This window comes from Sorex araneus, chromosome X, assembly GCF_027595985.1.
Source record: "Sorex araneus isolate mSorAra2 chromosome X, mSorAra2.pri, whole genome shotgun sequence".
Lineage (NCBI taxonomy): Eukaryota > Metazoa > Chordata > Mammalia > Eulipotyphla > Soricidae > Sorex > Sorex araneus.
Window position 1 is genome coordinate 129,322,123 of NC_073313.1, and position 12,455 is coordinate 129,334,577.

Consider the following 12,455-nt stretch of genomic DNA (forward strand, 5'->3'; position numbering starts at 1 on the left):
TGATTTACATGCAAATGTTAAATCATCTTTGCATCCCTGGGATGAATCCTAGTTCGTCATTGTGTATGAACCTGTTGATGACTTGTTGGATTCTATTTGCTAGTGTTTTGCTGAGTAACTATGCATCTGTATTCATCAGGGATATTGCCATTTAATTTTTATATTTGTGGTGTCTCTTTCTCTCTGTTTTTGGTATCAGGGTAATATGTACCTCATAGAAGGTATGGAATGTTTCTGTTTCTTCAATTTCCTGGAAAATCTTGAAAAGTACTGGCAATTGGTCCTCTAAAGATTTGAAAGAATTCACTTGTGAATCCATCTGAACCTATAATTTTTGTGGGGGGAAGATTTTGACTGTCATCTCCATTTCTTCAATTTGGATAGGTCTGTTCAGGTATTTCAAATCTTCTTGTTTCAGCCTTGGGAGGTTATAGGAATCTAGGAATTTATCCATTTCTTCTTTGTTCTCTTGTTTCATGACATACAGAAACTCAAAGTAATCTCTGATGATTGTTTGAATTTCTGTGCTTTCTGTTGTGATATGTTCCTTTTCACTTCTGATTCAGTTTATTAGGGTTCTCTCTATTTCTTTTTTTTTTACATTTATTTTATTGAATCACCAAGTGGAAAGTTACAAAGTTCTCAGGCTTATATCTCAGTTACAAAATGCTCAAACACCCATCCCTTCACCAGTGCCCATATTCCACCACCAATAAAAACAAAAACAAAAGCAAAAACAAAACAAAAAAACAAAAAAAAAGGTATAGATCCCTCCCCTTACCCCCCAACCCACCCCATACTTGAGTGATAATTTCACTTCCTTTCTCTTTACCTTGATTACATTCCAGATTTCAACACATAACTCACTATTGTTGTTAGAGTTTCAAAACAGACTCACTATTTTTGTTGGAATTTATCCCCTAAGAATACAGCTCTATTAACAGGGAAATATTTGATAATAAGTTTTCCACTGATGAGAATGAAGAGATAAAATGTCGTGCAGCCGCGGTAGTGGCCGCACGTTTACAATTTCTGTATTATAGTAATTAAGTCCGCGAAGATTTAAGTTTGAAAATGAATCATTTCCCTTCCTGGAACAGCATGTAGCCAAAGTTAGTTCACAGTCTCCATACATGGGTGCAAGCACTTGCTGGAACCCCAATTCCTAAAGCTGTCTCTGGTTCCCGCTCGTTCCACATCCACCGGCTCTGCAGAGGTATGGGCACCCGGGCCGAAAACCCGGCTGGCCGGAGCCGAGCCACCGGCCCCGGCTCTCTATTTCTTTTTGACTCTTGCTAGTGATTTATCGATCGTGTTAATGTTTTCAAAGAACTAGTACTTGGGTTCATTGATCTTTTGGATTGGTTTTGGGGATTCTAGCTCATTTATTTCTGTTCTGAGTTTTATTATTTTATTCTTGCCTGGATTGAGCTCCAGTTTTTGGTCATTTTTAAGATCTCAAGCTGTGGAGTCAAATGAGTTATGTTGGCCCTTCCTTCCTGATGAATGCTTACAGTGCAATAAACATTCCTTTTAACACTGGTTTAACTATAACCCACAAGTTCTGATAGCTTGTTTCTTCATTCTCATTTGGTTCCAGAAATCTTTTTATTTCTTCTTTGATTAACTATTTAACCCACTGGTTGGTCAGCAGTGAGCTGTTAAATTCCCTGGTGGTTGATTTGATTATCTACTTCTATGTGTAATTAACTTCTATTTGCAGTGTATCATGGTCTGAAAAGATCACTTGTATCACTTGTCTTCCCATTGATCTTCGATTTGCTCGAGCGGGTGCCATTAATGTCTCCATTTGTCCCTGTCACGTGTTAGTATAGCCCAATGATATCTGCTTGCTCCAGGAACAGGAAGATCCTCAAGCAAATCATTCAGGGTTTTGACGAAGAAGTCTGACCATTTCGTTGGTGGGCAGCCACGCGGTCTTGACAATCGAGAAATCCAGTCGGTAACAGCTCTAGTCGAGTGGTCGTCTCTGAATTGCATTACATGTCTGGTCCATCTGATTTTTGATGTCTTGGCAAATGAGACGGCGTCCCTGATTCTTGACCATTCATGGAGGTCGGAACTCCAGACTTCTTCTCTTACTTGAATGAGACGTGATATTCCTAGCATAGCTCTTTCGATACCTCTTTGGGATACCCGAATAGCGTTCTCATCCTGTTTCCATAGGGCCCAGGTCTCTGAGGCATAGGTTAGTGCAAGAAGAACGGTGGAATCAAAAAGGTGTGCCCGGAGTCGGAGGGCCTTCGTCGTCTTAACCACTTCTTCGATGCTCTTGAAGGCGCTCCACGCTGCTCTCTTCCTCCTGTCCAATTCTGGCACCAAGTCGTTCCTCATGTTCAGTTCTCGACCCAGGTACACATAGCTGTTGCATTCGGAGATGTTCATTCTGTTGAGAGCAAATGGAGCATCAGGGAGTAGTTCATTTTTCATGAGCATCGTCTTGTTGAGGTTCAACTGCAGTCCAATCTTTCCACACTCATGTTCGAAGTTGGCCAGCATTTGTGCCGCTGGGCTAGTGTTTGGCATTATGAGAATGATGTCATCAGCGAAGCGGAGGTGGTGTATTTGCCGACCTTCAATCTTCACTCCCATTCCTTCCCATTCCAGTTGTCACATGATGTTCTCGAAGGTGGCACTGAAGAGTTTCGGTGAAATGGTATCACCCTGCCGAACCCCTCTCTTTACATCAATGATCACTTCATTGTAGAATGGTGAGATCCTGGTGGTGAATCCATAATACAGCTAGCGGAGGATCTTGAAGTACTGAGTTTGAACGCCCTGTTTGGCTAGGGCTTCGATGACCGCTTCAGTCTCAACAGAATCGAAGGCCTTCTTTAAGTTGATGAATGTTAGACAGAGCAGCATCTTGAACTCTCACAAAACTTCAATGAGTTTGGTCACTGTGTGGATATGGTCGATCATGCTGAGTCTTTTTCCAAACCTGGCTTGCTAGCATGATTGTCCTTCATCTAGTTTTCTGACTATTCTATTCAGGATGACATGAGTGAACAACTTGTAGACGACAGGCAGCAGGCAGATTGGGCGATAGTTGTTGATGTCGTCGATGTCTCCATTTTTGTACAACAAAACGTCCTGGTGATTTTCTACTGGGACGGAAACTTGCATTCAGACAGGTAGCATGTGAAGAGTTGAGTCAGTGTATTGAAGAGTACTGGCGGCAGATTCTTCAGTTATTCGGGTCTGACCTTGTCTGGACCGGGTGCTGTATGCATCTTTACTGAAGGAATTGCGTGTCAGATTTCGGAAGGGAGGACATTGGGAATGAAATATCCATCCTGCGGAATTTAGTATGTGGGCAGGCTGTTAAAGAGATCTGAGAAGAAGTTATGAATAATCCTCTCCATTGCCTTTTTGGAAGATGTGATGATCCATCAGCACATTGGAGGGCAGTCATCTTGGTCTTGTAGTTGGCGAAGGACAGGCGAGCATTGTGAATACTTTTCCTGGCTTCTGCCGCATCGGCCAACACTACTTCTCTTTTCTCTTTGAGGTCTTCCTTTATTGCTTCTCTGCACAGCTTTGCGAGCTTGGATGTTAGCTTGTGGTTGCCTGAGGCTTGCGCCAAACCATTTTGACGAATGAGCTCGAGAGTTTCCAAAGACAGGCGTCTGTTTGTGGCTTTCCCACTCTCAGCATACTTCGCACATTCATGGAGGTGCTGAACCAGTCGATCGTATTCCTCATTGATGTTGTCAAGGATAGCATCTTCCCACGTTGCCGCAATAGTGCCTCCCTTTGGTGGTCATTCTGGGAGTTCCTTTCTTAAACTTAAACTTTGCAGACCTTTCTCCCTGCTCTGTGAGGTAGAATTTTGCACGAAGGAGACGGTGATTTGATCATGTTTGGAATTTTGGGACAACAGCGACATCGGTCAGGCAAAACCTTCCATTGAATATGATGTGGTCGATTTCATTGTGGAACTGTCGACCGCGGAACTCCCTTATCCAGCGTTTAGATTTGGCCTTCTGGAACTGTGAGTTACCACGGATGGTCTTGGTAGACAAGATGAACTCAGACACTCTCTCACCCTGATCATTCCATTCTAGGCCCTGGGTCCCAATGTGGAGTTCTTCAGGTGACCTTCTCGGTATTATCTAGGTATTAAAACCACCCACAATTATCTTGTAGAAGGTGTGGTCTTCTTTATAGAACCTCTCCAGTTTCATGTAGAACTTCTCGATTTCTTCTTCATCGTAGTTGGATATTGGTGCGTAGACGACAAAGATAGAAACTGCCGGCAGTGAGCCATATCTATTCAAGCGTAATTGTCCGATTCGGGTTGTTAGGCATTCGAATGAATCAATGCTCATGGCCAAGTTCATGTTGACAAGGACACCAACACCACCGATGCCTCTGTTGTCACATGTTCTGAGGAACAATTCTTTTCCAGTGTCGAAAATGGCATGATGTGATCGATATCTTCTCATTTAGGTCAGACCAATGACGTCGTACTTGATCTTCTGCGCTTGCACCATCAGGTCCTCAATGAATGCTTCCGATACCAGCGTACATGCGTTGAAAGTAGACAGTCATTTTAGTTTTTTTCGTTTTGGCAGTCTAGTTCGTCCTTGATATTTTTTTCAGCCTCTCCTTGCTCATCTTCCTTAACTCTGACATATTCGGGGGCTCTTTCAGTGTCAGGTGAATGAAGGCCATTGTTGTTACTGGTTTTGGCATATGGAATATCTGAAAAGATAATTGATACAATTTCTCTCTTCTTGATTTTTTTGAAGTACGTTTTGTGGTCCAGCATCTATTCTATCTTGGAGATCGTTCCATGTGTACTGGAGAAGAATATATATTCAGCTTTTGGGGATGAAACGCCCTGTATATATCTACTAGCTCCCCCCATCACTTGACTACCTGAGGGGGCTAGTAGACACGCGTTGGCACAGATCCTGAGTTACACTTGGGCTCACTTTGCTGGTTTTTGCACTTATAAAAATGCAGGAGATGTCCCCTCTGACCAAGGCACTTCTCTGTGCACATTCAGCTGTAGAGTCAAGATAAATTATTTAGTCAGAACCAACCAAATCTTTAAAAAATATGAGTCTTTCAGACTGGGAGGAATGCAATACTCAACTCTAGGTTGCTCTAAATATTTACATTGGCAAGGGAAATATTGAACTCTAGTCAGTTTAGCCACCTTATTTCTCCTAAGAGAAGTTGTAAAGATTAAAAGGACTTGTGAAATTTATTCTCTTTAAATAGGATCTTTAAATCATGGGACTAAACATTAATTCTTTTAATCATATAACTTTAATCACGTTAATTAAAACATTTTTTTCCGGTTTTGAGGCCATACCCAACGGTACTCAAGGTTTACTCCTAGTTCCATGCTCATGGTCTAGAACTCCGACGTTTTTTGTCAAGCTGACTCCTAGGTACTTGATGTTTTTGCATACCATTTTAAACAGGACAGACTCCTTGATTGCTTTTTCCTCTGCTTCATTATTTGTATATAAGAATGCATCTGATTTTTGTGTATTGACTTCGTACCCAACCATTTTACTGTATTGGTTTATTGTTTCTAGTTTTTTTGTGAACTCTTTAGGGTATTCTATGTATGCTCTCATGTCATGTGCAAATATTGATAGTTTGAGTTCTTCTTTTTCCAATTTGGATCTTTTAGATTTGTTTTTCTTGTCTGATTGCTGTACTCAGGACTTCTAGTACTATGTTGAATAGAAGTGGAAAGAGTGGGCATCCTTTCTTGTACCTGATTTCATAGGGAATTATTTCAATTTTCACCATTAAGTATGATATTGGCTGTAAATTTGTAATAGATTGCCACTATCCTCTTGAGGAAGACTGCTTCCATTCCTATTTTGTTGTGTTTTTTTTTTTTCCATGAATGCATGTTGGATCTTGTCAAAGGCTTTCTCTGCATCTCTTGATATAAACATGTTTTTTGTTTCCTTCTCTTAATGTGGTGTATTATGTTAATAGATTTGCATGTGTTGAACTATCCTTGTATCCCTGGGATAAAACCGAGTTGATCAGGGAGGGTGTATAATTTTTGTAATATTCTGTTGGATTCAGTTAGTTTAGATTTTGTTGATTCTTGCATTCATCAGGAAGTTGGTCTGAAATTTCATTTTCTGTATGTTTCTGTATGCTTTGGTATTAGTGTAATGTTCGCTTCACACAAGGTTTAGGAAGAATTTCTGTATCTTAGATATTTTGGAAGAGCTTAAGCAGTATAGGCAATTAATCTTCAACAGTTTGATAGAGCTCATCAGTAAATTTATCTGGACCGGAACTTTTGTTCTAGGAGAGATTCTTAATTACTGTTTCAATTTCCTTACCAGGAATTGGCTTTTAAAGCTTTCTACTTCTTCCTCATTCAAATTTGGGAGATTGCATGAGTCTAAGAATCTATCCATTTCTTACCAAGACTGAACCCAAGTTGACTACATGCAAGGCAAGAGCCCAATCTGCTGTACTATCTCTCCAGCCCCAATTCCTTTATAGAAGTTTCAAATAATGAAACTCTTAAGAAGTGATATAAAAGATGCAGTATATAAAAGACTATGATAAGAATAAAAGATCATTCAATTATCTTCTAGATTGGACCAAATTAAGTAAATTTATTTTTTCCTCTCCCTACTCTTGGTTATTACTGGCCTAATTTCTTTAATAAGGTCTTTCCACAGCTCATTTCTATATTTGTCTCTATTTTTATATTATCTGAATAAGTACCTTTAGACTATGATATATTATTACAGACGCCAATAAATAAAAATGTTTGTTAAAAAAAGGATTTATCTATTTCTTCTAGATTGTCCAGCTTAAAGTTGTTCATAATAAGTTATCATTGTATTTGAATTTCTGAAGGATATCTTAGAATTTCTTCTCTTTCTTCTCTGACTTGATTTATTTGAGCACTTTCTTTTCTTTTCCTCATGAGTCTAGCTAGATTTATCTAGGAGGTTTATTTTTTTGAAGAAAAAGTTTTCTTGTTCCATTGATTCTTTGAATTGTTCTCTTTGTTTCTATGTTGTTGATTTTTTATTATTATTATTTCACTGCTTCTGCTACTTTTTGGGTTTGCTTGTTGTTCCTTCTCCAGATTTTTGAGATGTGCTTAGGTTATTGATTGGGTATTTTCTTTCTTTTTTTTTTTTTAACAAAGTCTGCGTGCTATGAACTTCCATCTTACTCAATCTTTTGCTGTATCCCATAGATTCTGGTAGTTTATGTCTTCATTTTCATTATTTTCAATGATCTTTTGATTTTTTCATTGATTTTCTGTTTATCAAATTATTGTTTAGCAGTGTTTTGTTCAGCTTCCAAGTGTTTTAAGTTTTCCCCATCTTCTTTCTGTGGCTATTTTCTATTTTCCCATGAAAATAGAAATTGTGATCTAAGAAGGTAGTTTGTACAATTTCTATATTTGTAAAATTATGTATGATTTGTGCCATAATATGAATATTCCCTGGAGAATTTTCAGTGTACATTAGAAAACAATGTTTATTCTTGTTTGCAGAAGGAAGAGCCCCACATATGTCCAACAATCCCAGTTCTTTCAGCAATTTGTTTGGGGTTCTTGTCATTCTACTGGTATTCTGTATAGTTGATCGGTCTGGTGAGGAAAGTGATGTGTTGCAATGTCCCACTACTATTGTGTTTCCATCAATATGTCTCTTTAGCTTTGTGAACAGAAACTTTACGAACTTTGCTGAGCCTTTATTTAATGCATAAAATACTGTTGGTAACAGTATTTCTTGATCTACTGTTCCCTCAACAAGTAAGTAGTGTCCATCATTGTCTCTAAATATTTTCTTTATATTAATTGGAATTTGATCTGAATGTCTATTCCAGATCCGTTTTGTCCTTCACTGGCTTATATAATTGTTTTCCATTCTTTCACTCTAAGTCTATATGCATTCTGAAAGTTTAGGTGTTTTTTTTCTGAAGGGAACAAATTGGTGGATTTTCTTTACTGACTCACCCAAATACTGTATGACTTTTAAAAGGGGAGTTTAGTCCATTGATGTTCAGAGAGATTATTGGCAGAGAGGGCCATGTTTCCACGTTTGTATGTGTATGTTATTCATGTGTTTTTACAATAGTCTATTACATATATACATATATATGTATATATATATGTATATATTTTCTCAGTAATTCTTGCAGGTTTGGTTTAGTTGCAAATACTGCCAGCTCTTATTTGTCTAAAAAGTTTCTTATCCTCCTCTCAAGTCTAAATAATAACTTTGCAGGTTAGAAGTTTCTAGGCTTCACTTTTTTTGGTCAATACTTTGAATATGTCATTATACTACTTCCTGGTTTGTAAGATGTAATATGGAAGGACTTTTGTGATTCTTTTTTTTTATTATGTTGCCTTTTGGGTCACACCTGGCGATGCTCAGGGTTACTCCTAGCTCTACACCCAGGAATCACCCCTGACAGTGCTCATGGGACAATATGGGATGCTTGGAATTGAACCCGGGTCGGCCGCGTGCAAGGCAAACGCCCTACCCACTGTGCTATTATTCCAGCCCCTCTTTTGTGATTCTTATGTTGTTTCCCTTATATTAGAGAATTTTCGCCTCTCTTGTTGCTTTAAGTAGTACGTCTTTGTCATTTGATTTTAACATTCTGATTACTGTGTCCTGATATTATTTTTGTTTGAGTGTAAATTGTTTGGTACTCTTTGGGCCTCTTGAATCTATTCAGAATCCTCTTTCAAGATATCAGGAGTGTTCTCAGTTATAATTTCTCTGATAAATTGTATTTCCCCTTAACTTTTCCTCTCCTTACATTCTTATGATTAGAAGATTATTACTCTTGCTATTATCTATCAACAATCTGATATTCTCTTCCATTCATTTACTTTTCTTTTCTCTTTTCATTTTATTATTTGAGATGGCTAGTGTTTTGTCTTCAGTATCACTGATAGAGTCCTCTGCATGTTGAATTCTCTTGCTGTGACTTGTTATTGTATTTTGAAGAAATTAAAGTTAAATTTCATTTGTATAGACTCTTTGATTCTCTGAATCAGTTTGCCCTTAAGTTGGTCGAATTTTTCTTCCAGTAATTGCCTTAGTTCCATGGCAATTATATGTGGTATCAATTTGAGTTCCTTATCAATGAGACTTGAGGGTTCATTTTAGCTCTGTGATTTGCCAGAACTTCTGCCCCTGTATGCCAGAGCAGGTGAAATCTTTCATTTCATAATTGTTCCTAAAGATTCATGGATGCTACCCTTTGAGTTTAAGATGCCAAATATCTGAGGTTTTATCTAATTTGTTATTTTTCATATACCAGTACTCTTTATAATCTAGTAGTCCAACAATATCTGTGCCTTTAGGATGATACTTCACTAGTCACGCAGTTCAATACCTAATATACAGGTTTGCATAGCAGGGTTAAAATAGACATATTTGAGAAAATATATTAGACCCAAGAGCCTTTGAAATTGGTTGGGATAAAGGAATGGTATTGTCTTATTCGTGCGGTTTTGGTTTCAAGAGGGATTTGGGTGGGGCTTCCTCTGTTACAGGAACCGAAGAAGGGGATGCAGATGGGGCAGATTTCTTGGTGAAGGCTGAAAACTGGTGCCACTGATGCACAAGTTAATGAAAATGTCCAGAGTCAGATTTCTGCATCTTGGGGCACAGTCTGAATTGGACAGGCATTTGGTAGAAATTTCCTCAGTCTGGCAGACCCAGGTATGGTTTGCAGAGTGTACAGAAGTCCTGACGCATGCTCAAATTGTTGCATTTCTATGTAAAAATAGAATAAAGATGATAATTTTAAAATACATTTAACAACAAATTATAGATATTAATTTCATATCATTTCTAGATTTCTGTTGCTATTTTCCCATTTTCTCTTTATTTTCCTCACCAATGGAAACAATCGACATTTTGCTATTTCATGACTCTACACATGCACTATATTCATCTTGCAATATCATTAATAGATATTGTTTCTTGTTCCCTAAGAAGAAAATGAGGCTACATGAAGTCATGACTGAAATGATGACTAATTTAGGTTGTGAAACTAGTCACACAATATGCCTATTGTTGACAATTTACTTTTCTATTTACTTTTGACTTTCCACAGTACAAATGACCAAATATGTCTTCTTGCAGTGGAGCCTCCCAAGCAGTGCCCAAGAGACCTGAGGAGCTTTCCAGTGATTATCTTCCAACTATGTCAGCTGTTAATGAAAGAGCCAGAGGATGTGGTGTTGCTTGGACCTTGTAATGCCAGTACTTACCCTAGTTTCCCTGGAGACTATGCGTGGGAGAAGTAATATGTCAGAAATTAGCTGAAATTTCTGCTCCTTATACTGCCTTCTTATAGTCACTGATATAATTTACCAAGTTCCCAAAGTTATTGTATATAAATACAACAGCATATATTACTTAACCTTCCCACAAAACAATTGGCCATTCTAACATTCAAGGGAGGATAAATGGCACCAAGAGTGTGTTCAGGAGCACTCATGCTCTTCTTGGTGAAGTTCTCTACTGTGTCCCTTTGACCACTGCATTCTTTAATAAACTTTTGCTCTGCTCTTGCCAATGGATTTCTCTATGTGGTAAATTCTTTCATCAACCCACCACTCCAGTTCCTCAGAGTCTACCTCAAGGGACTCTCCTTCATTTCTGTGTTCTTTGCTTAGCAAGTCATTATCCTCCTTTTCCTTTCCTTCCCTTTTTCACATCCAGAATGGGAAGTTTCTGTTGGACCGTTGACAGCTTCAAAAATTGGCTGATAGATGCTGGAGCAATAGCACAGAAAGTAGGGCATTTGCCTTGCATGCGGCCGACCCAGGTTCAAATCCCAGCATCCCATATGGTCCCCTGGGCACCATCAGGAGTGATTCTTGAGTGCAGAGCCAGGAGTAACCCCTGTGCATCACCAGGTGTGACCAAAAAAGCAAAAAAATAGGCTGAACTGTATATTGGATAGCTGATGCTGAAGAGCTCTCTCTCTCTCCCCTCGCTTTCTCTCTCTAAATAAGTTAGGTTATGGGAGGTTTAGGGAGATCCTGTTTAGCTGGCCAGGAACTGAAAGGTTTAACGACTGGTTAACTGTTCAATAAACTCCAATCTGGTCAGTCCTTGGCCACTAGGTGATGCCAGTGGCCTTTTATTCCCTACCTCTAAACTGTCTCTCCACAAACATACCTTCTTCCACTCCTCCTCAGCTACATTATTTTAATATCACTAGCCACTAGGTGATGCCAGAAGTATTTTTCCGCGACTTCCCTGTTCTCTCTTTTCTGACAAAGCTCCTCAGTTACAATATTTTACTCCTCTCTCTCTCTCTCATTTCCTTGGATGGTCAATATATTGTTTAATTGGATGGGGAAACGATTGAAAATATTTTAATTAAAAATTTGGAATTTTCAGAGTTATTGATAGTTTGAATTTTAGGCATATAAAATTTAGCCATGAGTCCCAGCACCAATATCAACTTTCCTTCATCAGTGTTGCCATACTCCATCCCTCTCCAAATACACCCACTTTGTCCATCACCTTGACATTCCAACGTTGTTGCAGCTTAGATTTATTGTTTTGAGCAACTCTCAAGTCAACCCAAGATTCTGTTAGCCTGTGAGTCCTCTCCTCTCTAGAGATGTAGGTGGGAAATCTCTCCTCGAACACTCCTTTTATATTTTCATTTGAGCAAGCATATGAATTCCTGACAGATAAGGTCTTCAGATTTGCACTATAAGAATCAGTGAAACATACCTATTACTTTTATTTCACAGAAGTATTGCCATCCCTCGTCTGTTCGGCCTATGGGTTTAGTCACAAGGAAATAGTTTTGGTCCTGGTATAGCTGATTGAATTACCTCCCTCAGACTACTTCTGCAAGACTTTAGTCAGTATAATTATAGGATGCCCCATTTCAACGTTCAAATTTTTTCCTCACTTGACCTCTGCCAGGAGGATCCTTTGAGAGATAATCAATGACAAACCAAACTTTGTCTACTCCACCAATACTCAGTGACTAAATTTTCAGATGTATCCTGAATTAATGGTCTAAATTTGCCACACACACTTTTTCTGGGGGGTCACACCCCGCAGTGCTCAGGACTTTCACCTGACTCTACACTTGGGGATCATTCATGGCAGTATCAAGGAACCATATAGAATGCAGATATGAAACACTACATGCAAGGCAAGTGCTCTTCCTGCTGAACTATGACTCTGACCCCTGACCTACAAACTCTTAAAATATAGATGCCTTATATATTTATGCAAGAGGCCTGACTTCTATATAAAATTTCAAATAAGGAATCCTGGCCACACAAAAGGATCCTTACCTATAATCCTATCTTTCAATTAGACACCTTCTGTCCGAAACTAGCAAAATATGTTAATGTGATAGATTCAACAACTCACCAATAAACTGAGAAAGAATGTTGATAGCCAAACTCCCTTGCT